This window comes from Parus major, chromosome 3 (assembly GCF_001522545.3).
Source record: "Parus major isolate Abel chromosome 3, Parus_major1.1, whole genome shotgun sequence".
Taxonomy (NCBI): Eukaryota; Metazoa; Chordata; class Aves; order Passeriformes; family Paridae; genus Parus; species Parus major.
This window is the reverse complement of record NC_031770.1, coordinates 88083530-88097349: the sequence shown is the minus strand read 5'-3', so window position 1 is coordinate 88097349 and position 13820 is coordinate 88083530. Positions and strand designations below refer to the sequence as shown.

The window sequence follows — 13820 nt, the reverse complement described above, 5'->3', positions numbered from 1 at the left end:
CATTTTTACAGTGTCCTTTGTCTGCCTTTTTCTGTCACATTGTCTTTCTTCTGCTTTCTATTTTCTCTAGAGTGTCATTTTAGTATAAAATCTATTGCATGTTATTTATTCTCTACAACTTGAGGTGAACGAACCTGCCTGTATATAGAGACACATTTACACATAGAATCCTTCAATTACTTCCAAATTGTCACTATAATTTCAAGAGTACACTATATTTATAGTGGTTGAATTCTCCAATGTTTAATGTACTATAAATCTTTCATTCTTGTTTATTTATACTGTGTCATAAAGAGGAAGTATTTGAATTTTCTAATCCTCATGTCTATTCTTTCAATGCCACAGGGCCAGACTGCAGCCAGGTGGATGTGTAAATTGGGGGCAATTGAGTTCTTAATCATGGAGCTCCCAGGACAGGACGAGGTCTTGGCTAGTGCAGCCAGCAGCACCAACACATGTGAGGTGCAACTGGGGTCATCACTCTTCTCCATGATCTAGCAAGCTGCATCTGGGACCAGAAAAGAATATGCAGTGCAGGCTTTTCTATCCCAAACCTGCTTTAGATAACTTCATTATCTAAAGTCTTAAACATCTTGTCATTGCTTCCACAGGGCAGGTTAGAAAGATCTTACCCATCCCTCAAAACCTTTGGTTGGTGCTGTGCTCTGCAGGGAGGAAACCCCTGGGGTCTGAGAGTGGCATTTCTCAGCCATGACAGTGACTGAGAAAGGCACAAAAATTGCATGTCTGGTGTAAAAATAAAGACAGTTATCTTGTTACTTGGTTGAGTAGCTTTGAAATACAGAGAAAACTACTATACTCTGATGCTGTAAGTTAAATTTTGTTGCCCTGCTTCATTGCTGAAGAAGATGCATAAGATGAAACTGGTTGGTGCAAAGCCAACATTTCCTTGAAAATATATGAGAGGAAAATGTGTCAGAGTGAGGTGGGAGAATGGGCACAAAGTTTAGTGTATACACAAAAGGCCATTTAAAATTTTGCCATACCTTAAAAAGCTCATTGGAGAGAGACCTTCGGAAGTCACCTAATCAAGTGCCTTACCCTAAGGTAACATTTTATTTTATTATTATTTATTTATTTATTTATTTATTCCATTTCTTGTTTTCTAAGATCTGCTCAACTTTTTGCTAAGACCTCAGACAGTGAAGGTGTCACAGGCTCATGGTCATCTATTAGTGTTTCATTTCTGGTCACAAAATGTTTTACCTCTATTATTGTTCCTTGTATTTTCATTTCAACTATGTATGTCAAGTAGAGATTAATTTCTTCCTTATTGCTGCAGCCTTTAGGGAATTTGAGACTATTTTTGTAACTCTTTTCTCAAACAATCCTACTTTATGCTAAACAACATCAGGTTTCAGTTTTGTTTCATTTTTGTTTGCTTGTTTGTTTGTTTTTTAACAGATTTATGCATCTGATGCTCTGAAGTTTTTCTAATTGCTCTGTTTCCTAAAACTGAACCCATGATCTTGCTGAACAGACCAGGAATGATACAGCAAAGAAAGTGTTTCCAAAGATCCAGTAAGTTGTTCAGCAGGCTATGATTAGCTATTTCCATTTTCACATGCCAGATAATTTTCTGGGCTATTTATCTACTCTGTCAATACCATTCTGAACTGAACCCTAGCCTCTAAAATACACACATTCCCACCAACCTCCTGTTTAAAAAAAACTCCAGTCTACTCTGTCATTTTTGTCACAAATGGAATTGTTGAATAAGGCTGGATGCAAACCTTTTTAAAGTTCGGATTACTTTAAGTATTACTTTAAGTATCTATCACAGTATTATGATAATTTAAGTATTATCACAGTAGTTTGTAAACTCTCAGTTTAGTATATTCTTTGGTCATTAATATATTCTTTGGTCAACAGTGTGATGAGGGCTTTTTTCACTGGACTTAGTTGTGAATTCCTGCAGGTTATAAGAATCAGAAACTACTAGGGATGTTTTGCTGGCTACATTTCTCTAGTGTGCTGTTGGAAAGAGAACTGTACTTTATACTATACTGTATTCATACTTAATCCTGCACTGTACTTGCACTGACTGCCTTCACCTGATGATCTGAGGTGGATTGAAACAGACTTTAGGTAAAGTTGAGAACATCTGGGTTCCTGTTTCCCAGGAGAATGTGAACTACTGGCTGTTTTTCTATGACATGGAAAACCTGATTTCCTTTTGCTACTACCCTTAATTTAAATGCAACACTGATGTCAGGAATTGCCACAGCAATAGCTAAACCATGAGACAAAAGCATATTACCTTGTTTAAAAGTGTTCATGGGTAGCTTCATTATCTAAAGTCCTAAACATCTTGCAGGCATCATCTTTTGCCGTGCAACGTGTCCATAAAGTGTGACAAGATCAATTAAAAGATTATTTCAAGATCATGTGCAAGGTGAAGTTTGAGTCAAAATCCACTAAATTCCAAAGAAATAGACCCCAAAGCAAATACACTGTCTCAAGCATTTTTAGAAGGCTATTGTATTATCTCACTTTCTTAAGGATATAAACTTCAGAGTTATTAGCTTCTCTTTGTTTATTTATCCATCTATAACTTTACATAACCCATCAGGATTACAAGTACTTTTATGTTTAAAAATTGAAATACATTAAAAGTAAGCATATAATTTCTATCACCTTTCTATCACTAATTCCTATATATAAGAAATAGTTACAAAAGCTAGAAGACAGATGTCCTGGTTTATATCCTGCCAGCAATTAAGTACCACACAACCACTTGCTTACTCTTCCTTCCCCTCCATGGCATAGGGAGGAGAATTGAAAAATGAACAGGTAGAGATAAGAACAGTTTAATAAGGGAAACAAAGTAAATAAAAATGATAAATGATAAAATAATAAATAAAATGAAAAGTAAAAAAGAGAAAGAGGAACAAAACCCAGGGAAGACAGGCCATGCACAATACAGTTGCTCACTGCCACTGACAGACACTGTTCCCCAGCAGTGACCAGCAGCTCCCAGACATCTCCTCTGCTTTATATTCTGGGAATGGCATTGCCTGGTATGGAATATTCCTTTGGCCAGTCCAGACCAGCCCTCCCACCTGTGCTCCCTCACAGCTTCTTGTGCACCTCTTCAGTGGAGAGCATGAAAAACTGAAAAGCTCTTGAATTAGAGTAAGCTCTGCTCAGCAACAACTAAAACATCAGTGCGTTTTTACCCCTATTCTCCTAAATCCAAAATCCTAAATCCAAAGCACAATACTGTACCAGCTACTAGGAAGAAAGTCAGCTGTACCCCAGCTGTAAACAGGACAATGGAGAAATATGTCTTATGACCTTATTGTCAGCAGAATTAAATTTTAGTAATATTGATATTACAGTAATAATACCTGATATTGAATGCCTTTGTTTTTATAAGCAGCTGCAATCTACAAAATAGAACTGCAGTGATATGAACAAATTAGATGAAGGAGCAATTATTTTTATTTGAATATGTTCATCTCTTCTTTGAAGCCTAAAAATTTGAAAAATAGCTGTTATTTCATTTAATGCAAAGTGTTTCACTTGAGAAAAATTTTCAGGGAAGATATCAGAGTTTACTACATATAAATATTTGCATTCAGGATACTTTTTTCTACTGGAACTGCTATGAAACAGCCCTTTGTGCCAAGCCGAGACTGTGTTTACTGTGCAAAGTAACATGGGAGAATTTTTAATGGAGAGAAGAAGGAAGTTAAAACAGGAAATAATTCAATCCACCTTTATTTCACTTTCTTGTCTCTGTTGCTTTAGGGAAATGGAAAGGAAGGCCTTATGGAGACTTGCACATACTTAGAATCTTATATGAATCTTATATGAATCTTATATGAACTAAAGGGGTACAGTTCAAAGGCTCGTATAAGAAGAGCAAGTGTACCACATACGCCTCTTAATAGATTTCAGCTCCTTTGTGTGTTGCTACTGTTCTCACACACTTTTTTCTGCGTGTTTCTTTAATGTACTTCTATGTACCGTTAAACTGATAAAAACTTCTACCTTCTCACTTCTATCTGAGACCAATATTTATTTGGGCTAACAAAAAGAAGATATTACAGAGAGATTTCATTTGTAATAAGGCCACAAGCTGAGAAAAATGTGACCATTTACAGCATCTAGAGACCAAAAGAATCAGTCTTCGAGCATATGCGACAGGTAAAGGCTTGTTTACCTCATTTGCTGCAGTATTAACTATTGTGTCCACATTTATAGTGATGAGCCATGTAATCCTCACAAGATGTTTGCTCTAGGGTTCGAGGCCTCCATAAGACAGCTTTTATGGGTTTATGGTTCTAATATTGTCGCCTTAACGATTACAGACACAGTTCCATAAGAAACAGTTTAATAATATTAATAATGGGTAATTTGTTACATCATAAAAAAGAATCCACACAGTCCACAATGTGTTAACAGAAATGAGCAAGCTGAACACTATTTAAATAAAATGGAAGCTTTACTAAGTAACTATGAATTTACTGCATCGGTTGTTTATTTAAGGTCATCCAGAAATAATGGTAACATTTCAGTGGTCTAAATAATTTTGTTTCCATCAAAAAAGTGAGCAATGAATTGAATTTAAGCCCTCTAAATCAAGACTTTGATGAGGTTGAATTGTACATGTACAGCAGCACCAAGAACTGAGAGATCATAATCTTAAATCTGCCTGGAGGAAGAATGATTTGCAAGATGTTTTTGTTTGCTTGTTTTGGCAATTCCCAATTTAATCATCAGACTGTATACATTCTGAGCCTTTTCTGTCATAGCATGAAGATATTTCTATGCAAATGTATTAAATCCGTGATGTTTTTTGCCTTTACTACATGACTCTGCCTTTTTGTCACAGTAAGGAGAATGACAATATTCATTAGGAATATATAAGACATCAAATGGTGGTGATAACCTATTGTGATAAACATCTCATAAAGATCAGGAAATGACAGTCAATCCAGGCCTGAGGAAATCTTAAGGCTGCAGAATGAGCGAATCTCTTGTCTTCCCTCCCTCAAACCATTCATCTCTTCTCTTCTCTTATCAGTGAAGGCAGTGGCAGTAAGAACAGTACAAAAAGAATCGATTCTTCTGGCATATTTAAAAGTGTGATTTCAAGGACCTTTTCAGAAAACCTTATTTCCCTATTCCCTGAATATTACATTCATGTTCATGCTTTCAAATTTTTATTTATTTTTTTTTAAGGACTGTGGGACTTTACATATTCAAATTCAAGCTCTATTTCAGTACATATCCAAAAAGCTGGATCTAAAAATATGGACACCTCACTGTAATTGCTTAATAATTCACCATCTTTGCTTCTCTAAGTGAAGACACCCTACTTGTTTAAAAGTGGTTGTTGTAGGAAGACTATAGATTTGTTGTCTGCAAGTCCTCATGTTTTCTTTGCAAAGTGCATTGGAAAGAGTTTTTGCTTGTTCACGGCTTCTTGCTTTGGTAAGTGATTGCTCTAAAATTAATCATATGTATTGCCTCATACTATTCCCATAATGTGACTATCATGATGGCATCTCCTTTAGCTCCAAATGCAGTTTTAATGCTGTTATCTAGTTTGCTTGTTAGATACAAGGCTTCAATGGGTATTTTTCAGGAAGGAAAACCATGTCCAGGCTTCTATCAGCAGGAGGAAAATATACAGAACCTGACTGGCCTTGTGCCTCCTGTTGCAATTATAAGGTTAGTGCATTCAGCTCTCTATTACCACAGAGCTTGTTTTGTACAGAAAACAACAAGCTGTCAGATGAAGTTGAATACTGTGAGTGCTAACAAATGCAAATAATAATTGCATAATTTTTTTCAAAACAGGAACCCTTCCGTGATAATGTGACTCTGTGTTAAATGAGCACAGATTGATGGGGCTGTAACCTATTCATTATTATTATTATTGCCAAAGAACAATGCATGCTGCCTAAGATCACACAACAAAAACTGTGCTATGTGGATAGCCTCCCTGTCCCAAATGCCTACTCTTTCCCAGTCACAGTATTACAGCAGAATCAGCCCTTGTGTTAGGTGCTACAGGAATGCCTGAAAAAGTTAGAATTGATTTTTCCAGAGTTTCCAGCACAAAACAGATGGTTCAGCTGATGCACAGGGTACGTTGTTCTATTATGCTCTTTGACAGTATTTCTGGTGTTGAAATCTACAGACTTTAAAGATGCAATTAAGGGATACTCTTCAATGCTTCAGGACACTGTCTAATTTAAATTTGTTTTGGTTGATGAAATTTCCTGCTCAGTACATGTGTACCCTCAATAGGAGTTAAAAAATGCACCCTCTCCACCCTTGAATATGAGAAAAACAGCTCATGTCATTTGCTGCAGTCAATTGTTTTCTGTTCCAGAGTAAGTTATATTCAAGCTAATGAAAAGTAGTTAAAGATTTTTATATATCTCACTAGCAAATAATATAAAGTAATTTTGGAATATACTTCATCAGAGGGATGTATATTCAATAGATTATGCTTGCAGCTGGTACAAAGGTAGATGCAATAGTACAATTCACCTGCAAATCATGTGATTGCTGCCAAAAAAAACCCAACTAATTTTTTTGACAAACCAATCCTAAATCAAAGTTTCTTTTTCCCAAATCTCTGTAATTGCAAACAGTCCCCTTACTGACAATTGAGAGGTATTTTCTCTTTAATAGGAAAAGAGGTTATGTTTTTCAAATAATATTTAATTTCCTTATCTAATTTCTTTGGCATAAACAAGATACAAAAGCTTTTGCTGCCTAAAAACTCCTAACAATTTCTCTTTTACATTAAATTATAGTAGCTTTGAAAGGAAATAATGCATCTGCAGATGGTGCTGAATTGCATGAAATTAATTACTACATGTGCAAGTTCTCAGTAATTAATTCCATTGAGGCCTGTAAAATCCATTGTGAGCTGAATTACATGCTTTTTAGCCTTTCCTTCTCTACCTGAAAGTTGCTGTATCATCTTTTAAGCTGAGTTAAAAAGTGATAAGGAAAATATATTAAGTTCATCCAAGAAAACTCATTCAATTTTCTTTGTCATGTTCACAATGTAAAGAATTTAAACTGTTATGGATTGTGTATTAGTACAGTGACCAAACACTTCTAAATGTCTTCCTGGGGCATAACTATCTGCTACTGATGTACATTCTGATGTGGTGGACACTCAGAATTCCTGGGATCAGTGTTTAGTACCCAGTCCCTGCGCAGGTTTTAATACAGTAAAAACGAAGAACATAGACCTCAGTACTTATGACCACTTGTACCAAGATTTTAATGTTTTTTTTAGGAAGCTGGGAACAGAGAGCATGTTTTCAGAACATATCAATCCAGATTTGATGCTACAGGTAAGGCAGACACAACAGTCCTTAGACTATGAACGCTGGCAGTGCCCAGGTGTAAGCCAAGCACTTGACTAATTAAATCAGCAGCAGACCTTACACAGATAGAGGAGACATTAGGGAGCTATATAGAAATACCAAGGTGGTTTGGAACAAATACAGGGGATTGAAAAGGATTTTAAAGGGTAAAAAATTTAGGATGATAAGACTAACCTCACTGTTAAACCTCAGCCTGGTTTAGGAAGGAAGGCACAGAATGCATGCAGAAATTGTGATAGTGGTGGACTTTGTATAGGAAGAGGGCTGCAAAATAGCAAAAAAGGGTTGAAAACTCTGCCAGTTAATTATGATCTGCCTCCCAGTCTGATGAATTCTGACTAGTCTAGACTCAGTAAGGACAAAACTCACAATGAATCCCATTCTATATAAAACCCCTGAAGCCTAACCACCCTACTATTTCCAACCAGCCATTTTGTCTGGATTCAGTCCTGTGAAAAACTTCAGTGTCATGTCAGACTTGTTGCTCTTGTGGGGTCTGTACAGGTAGGGATTCTGCTGGTCTAATCTGACTTAACTGTTTAAGACAGCTGAGCTAATTTCCTGGGATACGCTGGGTACAACTGCAAGAGGCTGTCCTCAAGCAGACATACACAGATGCATATTGCTTTTTGCACTAGTCTGAGCCAAAGAATTAGTCTGGCCATTCAGACTTATGGAATTTTGAGTCTTACTAAAATAGAATATGCTGGGACTGTGGTCTATTTTTTTTTCCCCCAAGGACAATGTAGGAGGGCCCTGTTACAAACTGAGCAATGACATTTTCAGCACATTTGTTTTCTGATTGTTTGTTGTGTTACTTAATCAGGGAGGTTCCTGTAAATCAGAAAATATCTGACTGATATATGACTAGAGAATACAGTCTCATTGAAAAACATTAATCCAAAAAATTAACTTTATCAGTTTGAATTGAATTTTAGATCTTGTCTCAGGGTTTAATATATTTTGCATTTTGTGAAAATCAAATGGAAAGGTGGGGCTAGGTTTCCAGGTGGAAATTCTGGTACGCATTGTAGGTGAGAAGTAGTCTCATATGCTGTCTGCTACATTGCACTTAAGAGTCTGACAAAGAAAATGAATAAAACTGTCAATCTCCAAAGTTGCTAATGCACGTTGATAAGTTATGTCTGACACTCCCTCAGAAGACTCAAGGTAGAAAGAAGCTGAGAAGAGAACAGTATTTTCTCTGCCTCAGGCACTGAGGATATGTGACTTGCTGGCCTTTTTAATTTTTGCAGAGCCATGGTATGTGTGCTTCTATAACCTTTCAGTCCAGACAGCAACTGGGTAAATGCCAAGGAAAGCATACTCTGCTTTCTAATCAGCAAACTGGCGACTGCATGAACAAGGACAGTGAAAAACAGAAGGCATTTTTTCTCTATTACTCCAGTATGGTGGTTATAGAAACAGAGAGCATATTGATTCAAGTTTGCTATTTTTCTGTTTATCCGATACAAGACTCACAAAAATAATTTCTTTTTTGTTACCTGAATTAAAGGGTCATGATGGGATTGACAGAGATTTAGAAGAACACCACCAAACTGTTTTAATAACTATCATGAAATACAGTTTGGATATTAAGATTTTGCAGAGACTTCCAGCAGTGGATTTCATTCTTTTTTACCATGTACTTGATAAAGAAAGTATTCCTGCTAAATGGGAAGCATCTGGTTTTGTTTGTACTGTTAAAGGCACCTCTATGTCACTGTTGAGTTATGTGAAAAGGATAAACAGGGATGTGAGGGTTGGGATTGCCTAAATACAAGTATGTAGTCCTGTCTGAGACAGTCTTGTATATCTAGAATAATTACACAAGGCTGGCATACATGGCAATGGACCAAAGGGACAATTCCTCTCTGTTGGAGTTGTAGCTGGAGGCCAAGCATTCTGTCTCCCTCTCCTTCCCACATAAACCCTTCCTTTTTTAATTCTTTTTTTTGGTGTTTCTTTTATGAGAGTTCTGTGAGTTTCCCTTGAGACCTCAGGTCCTGCCATGTAGCAAACACCAAATACCTAATTTAAAAACCTCCCACTCCTGTTTGAAGTATAGCTCCTAGTTTTGTGTATTAATATTGATGTTAGAGTTGCTTCATCTCTCTCTACCAGTAGGTACATAAATATTTGCAGCACACAGATTGCATACGCTAGTGATGATGATGCTGGGACATAAATCTTGCTTTTAGCTTCTTGGTCTCCTTATAGGATGTGTCCTAAGGAAACATGTTTGAATAATGCTTTTAAAAAGGTAATTTTGTACCTTGCTATACTTTCATTTTTTTCCCCAAAAAATATTTAATGGGTTAAATATAAATTGATTAGTGGTTTGCTTATTTTAATTAAAATGTCAAAATATTTGTGACAATAAATATAATTTTTCTAGCCTATCTATTTTATAGCTTGGAATTGAAAATTATTTAAGAGTTCTAACAACCTAACTTTTTTTCACATCTTCATCTTCTTTGTCTCCAACATGACCTTGAGCAAGTAATCTAAGCTTCCTGTACTTTGACTTCCCTACCCAAAAAATATTGATAATCATATTTGTCTAGATGATTGATTTGTTTTAATTATCAATTATATTTGTTAATATTGGAAAATGGCTTTGAGATCCATGGATGGAAACTAGGATATAAATACAAAGTATTTTCTGCTGTCAAGAAATCTATTTTACCAGAATGACAAAGATGCAAAAACAGAGATGAATGCAGATAAATGTCTGTATAACAGCTATTCTGGCCTCCTGGGAACAAGTTAACATTTTTTCCTGAGAGGACTGATCTACACATAGATTAGATAATCAAACACAGACGCATTATACTGGCAAGGTGTTTTAAAGGAGAACCTTGACTAAAAATAAAGATGCTCTTTGGCTATTCTGTAAATATCAGCATGACATGTGAAAGGCCTTGATAAAGCTGAGGATTAAAAAAAAAACCACTAAAAAAACATGGGGATGGCTGTAATGAATCACATTTTGCTCTCAGTTACAATCATATAAAGCCAGAAGAGCTACAAATTAAATAAATAGACTTCACTGAGAAGAACCCTCACCTTAATTAAAAATGCATTTCTTAGATGAAATGCCTTTGGGTTTATACCCCATGAACTTGAAAACAGAACCAGGGCCACATATATAATCTCTTAAATGGTCTAAATGTTTTTCTTAGGTATCATAGAATCATAGAACTGCTTAAGGTGGCAAAGACCTTTAAAGATCATTGGGTCCAATGTGAATTTAGCACTGCCAAGTCTACTACTAAACCATGCTCCTAATCTACACACATTTTAAATACCTCTGGGGTACTCACTTCCCTGAGTGACTTCTTCCAGTGCTTGACAACCTTCCAAAGAAGAATTTTTCCTAATATCCAAACTAAACCTCCCCTAGCACAACTTGTCCTGTTGTCCTGTTGTCTTATTGTCAGTTGAGAGAAAAGACCATGAAGATTGAAAAGCCACAGTTTTTTTCAAACAGATTATATTTTTCTGAAAGTGAAATCTAGCCACTTAATGAATCTTAATGAAAGCATTTTAAGAAATTTCCATTAAAAAACATTCACATTTCTTAATTTCCCCTTTTTTTCACTGCTGTTAACTGACTTCCCTGCTGCTCATCCATGTGGTCACCAGCAATCTGGCCACGGGAGATCCTGAAGATATCAGGAGGGGCTGCAGGGTATTGAGGTGAGCCCATGGGCAATGAGAGCCCTGGAGGTGCTTCCTTGATCTAAGAGAAGGGTTTGGGGTATGGGGGGATTACAATAATTCCATAGGTCAACACATGGTACAAAACTTGTGTCTTAGATGGGGTATTGGTTTTTACAAACACAAAATGCCCTAAAGGCTGAGAATGAGAGCAATGGGATACACCTGACAAAATGTAGTGAGTGCCTGCTCCCAACAGAAATGCAAAGGGGGACTGAGACATGCTGGGACAGCTTGCTGCTGGATACCTGCAATGAACAGGTACAAGCCCTTCAGAGAATATTGTCAGGGAAGATAGAGGCAGGGGGGCTGAAGGAGGTTCTCTCTGCATGAAATAGCAGCTCTTGTATGGGGAGGTCTTGTATAAGACAGACAACAGGCTGAGGGAGAGCTCATGGGTCAAGACCAGAGGAGAGGTGAGTGATGGTGGCATTGTGGTAGGAGTCTGTGGTCAGAAACCCAATATTCCTGGTGAGACAGCAGACAAATCTATCTTTAAATAACAGGTAAGCTTCTGGATTGCCATCAATGACAGAGCTGTCATTCAAGGGGTACCAGACAGAGTGGAATAGTGGGCCACAGGAACCACATATGATTAAAGGAAAGGTGGAAAACACTGACCTGAGAAGGAAGAATGTTCTGCAATGGTACAGGCTGGGTTTGCTTGGGGAGCAGGTCTGCTTAAAACTCTTGAGCTCTTGAACGGTAACACATGAGCCAGCAGTATGCCCTGGCAGCAAAGATGGCCAACAGTGTCACAGCATACATTAAGAAAATCATGGCAAATTGACAGAGGGAAGAGACTATCTTCCTCTTCTTAGCATTTGTTAAACCTTATTCTACTCTGCACTGATATTCAAGGCCACACCTTGAATACCATGTGCAGTTTTGGTCATCACAATACAAGAAAGATATTTAGCTATTAGAGAGTGTCCAAATGAAGCCACAAGGATGGTAAAGGTTCTGGAGGTGAAGCATATGAGGAGCAGCTGAGATCACTTGGTCTGTTCAGCCTGGAGGAGACTGAGGGGAGACCTCATCGAGGTCTTTAACATCTTCATATGGAGGAGGTGCAGGTACTGATGTCTTCATTCTCATGACTAATGACAGGATTCATGGAAATGACAGGAAGCTGTCAGGTGAGGTTTGGGCTGGATATCAGGAAAAGGTTTTGCACACAGAGGGTGGTTGGGCACTGGAACAGGCTCCCCAGGGAAGCAATCACAGCACCAAGCCTGACAGACTTCAAGAAGTATTTGGGCAATAATTTCAAGCACATGGTGGAACTTGGGCTGTCCTGTGCAGGGCCAGGAGCTGGACTTGATGATCCTGATGAGTCCCTTCGAACTCAGCATGTTTTATGATTCTAGAACACAGCATCCAATTTTAGGCCCTCAGTACAAGAAAGGCTTCAACAAATTAGGATGAGTTAGCTGAGGCTGCCAAAATGAAGGCTGAGCACTCACCCTATGAGGAAAAGTTGAGTAAACTGGAGATTGCTCAGCCTGGAGACTAGATGGGTTCACGGTAACAAAAGAGCAGACCCTAATCCTTACATGGTGGCTGTTGAGACCATAGGCTCTCCACAGTGCTTCCTGGTGGGAGGATAAGATGTAAAACTGTAAGTTGAAATATAAGTTTAAATTGTTTATAAGGAGAAGCTTTTTCTTCATGAGGATAGCCCAGCAGTGTAGCAAGTTGCCCACCATCTTTCCTTGGTGATCACCTTGGTGATTTTCAAGACCAGACTAGGTAAATCCCTAAGCAACCTGCTTTGATCCCATGTCTGGGCCTGTTTTGAGTGGAAGGTTAAACCGGAGTCCTACTCAGGTCCTTTCATACCTGAATTACACTACAAGTCTATAATTCCAATAGAGAAATAGAGAATGCCACTTTTTGGAGCTTAAATACTCATTCTGAAAAGGCCTAAAATTACTTGAATTAGTGCCAGGCAGGCATCAACTCCAGTGATTCAATTACCTAGTTTCCACTGATTTCCAAGTGAGGTACTTCAATAGGTTTGAGGCATTTGGATTAAGGGTACTTCCTTTCAAAAAACAAAAACAACCAACTTAATTGTACCTATGGAAGTTCTCCTTTACTCATCTTTTTGAAGAAAATAAGTAGCTGGTGAGAGGGAAATTAGCTTCCTGATTCTGTAGACCTCCTGAAGTAGAAAAAAAGAGATAAATCTTAATGCCTCTCCCCAGCACTGTATATTCACTATATAGCTACTCTCAACCAAGCATCCAGAAAAAATGGTTACCTGTAAGGAACTGATAGTTTTTCTACTGATTTTATATCACAGCATCACATGCAAAAAAGAAGACCCATTCAGAAGACAAACATGGGTATCTGAAGAAATGCACTCCATCCATTTGCTGGCATTTCTCCTACAGGCAAAGCAAACCAGCCATTTACTAGGGAAAGCAGTTTTCTTTTTGTCATGAATATTAACAGAAACACTTTAAAGTAAATCTGCCACTTTGTGGGAGATCAATGTAAGGAAAATAAGACCAGCGGGAAAATTGGAAGATAGCAGTAGTAAAGCAGAATTTGTTTTCTAATTACTGCCATGCAATTTACCTTAGATACATTTTATTCAGAGTCTAGGAAATAACTCTGTTAGGCTCAGAGGTCATCATAGGTGTAAGGAATATGTTGTAGGTGCAAGAGTGTAAGGAATATGTTTTGACCTCTGAGCAAACAGGA

General features: G+C 37.5%; 1 long non-coding RNA gene across 4 annotated transcripts in view; it reads left to right on the top strand.

The window, feature by feature from the left end:
- The window catches only part of LOC107201682, a 173056-nt gene that overhangs the window by 150403 nt on the left and 8833 nt on the right, over window positions 1-13820 (top strand). For 2 of the 4 annotated variants that reach the window (XR_001520339.2, XR_001520341.2), the window contains 3 exons: window positions 1426-1542; window positions 5212-5463; window positions 7295-7352. This is a non-coding gene — a long non-coding RNA (uncharacterized LOC107201682). The remainder of the gene's footprint in view (window positions 1-1425; window positions 1543-5211; window positions 5464-7294; window positions 7353-13820) is intronic. The other 2 variants (XR_001520340.2, XR_001520344.2) reach the window with 2 other exon arrangements.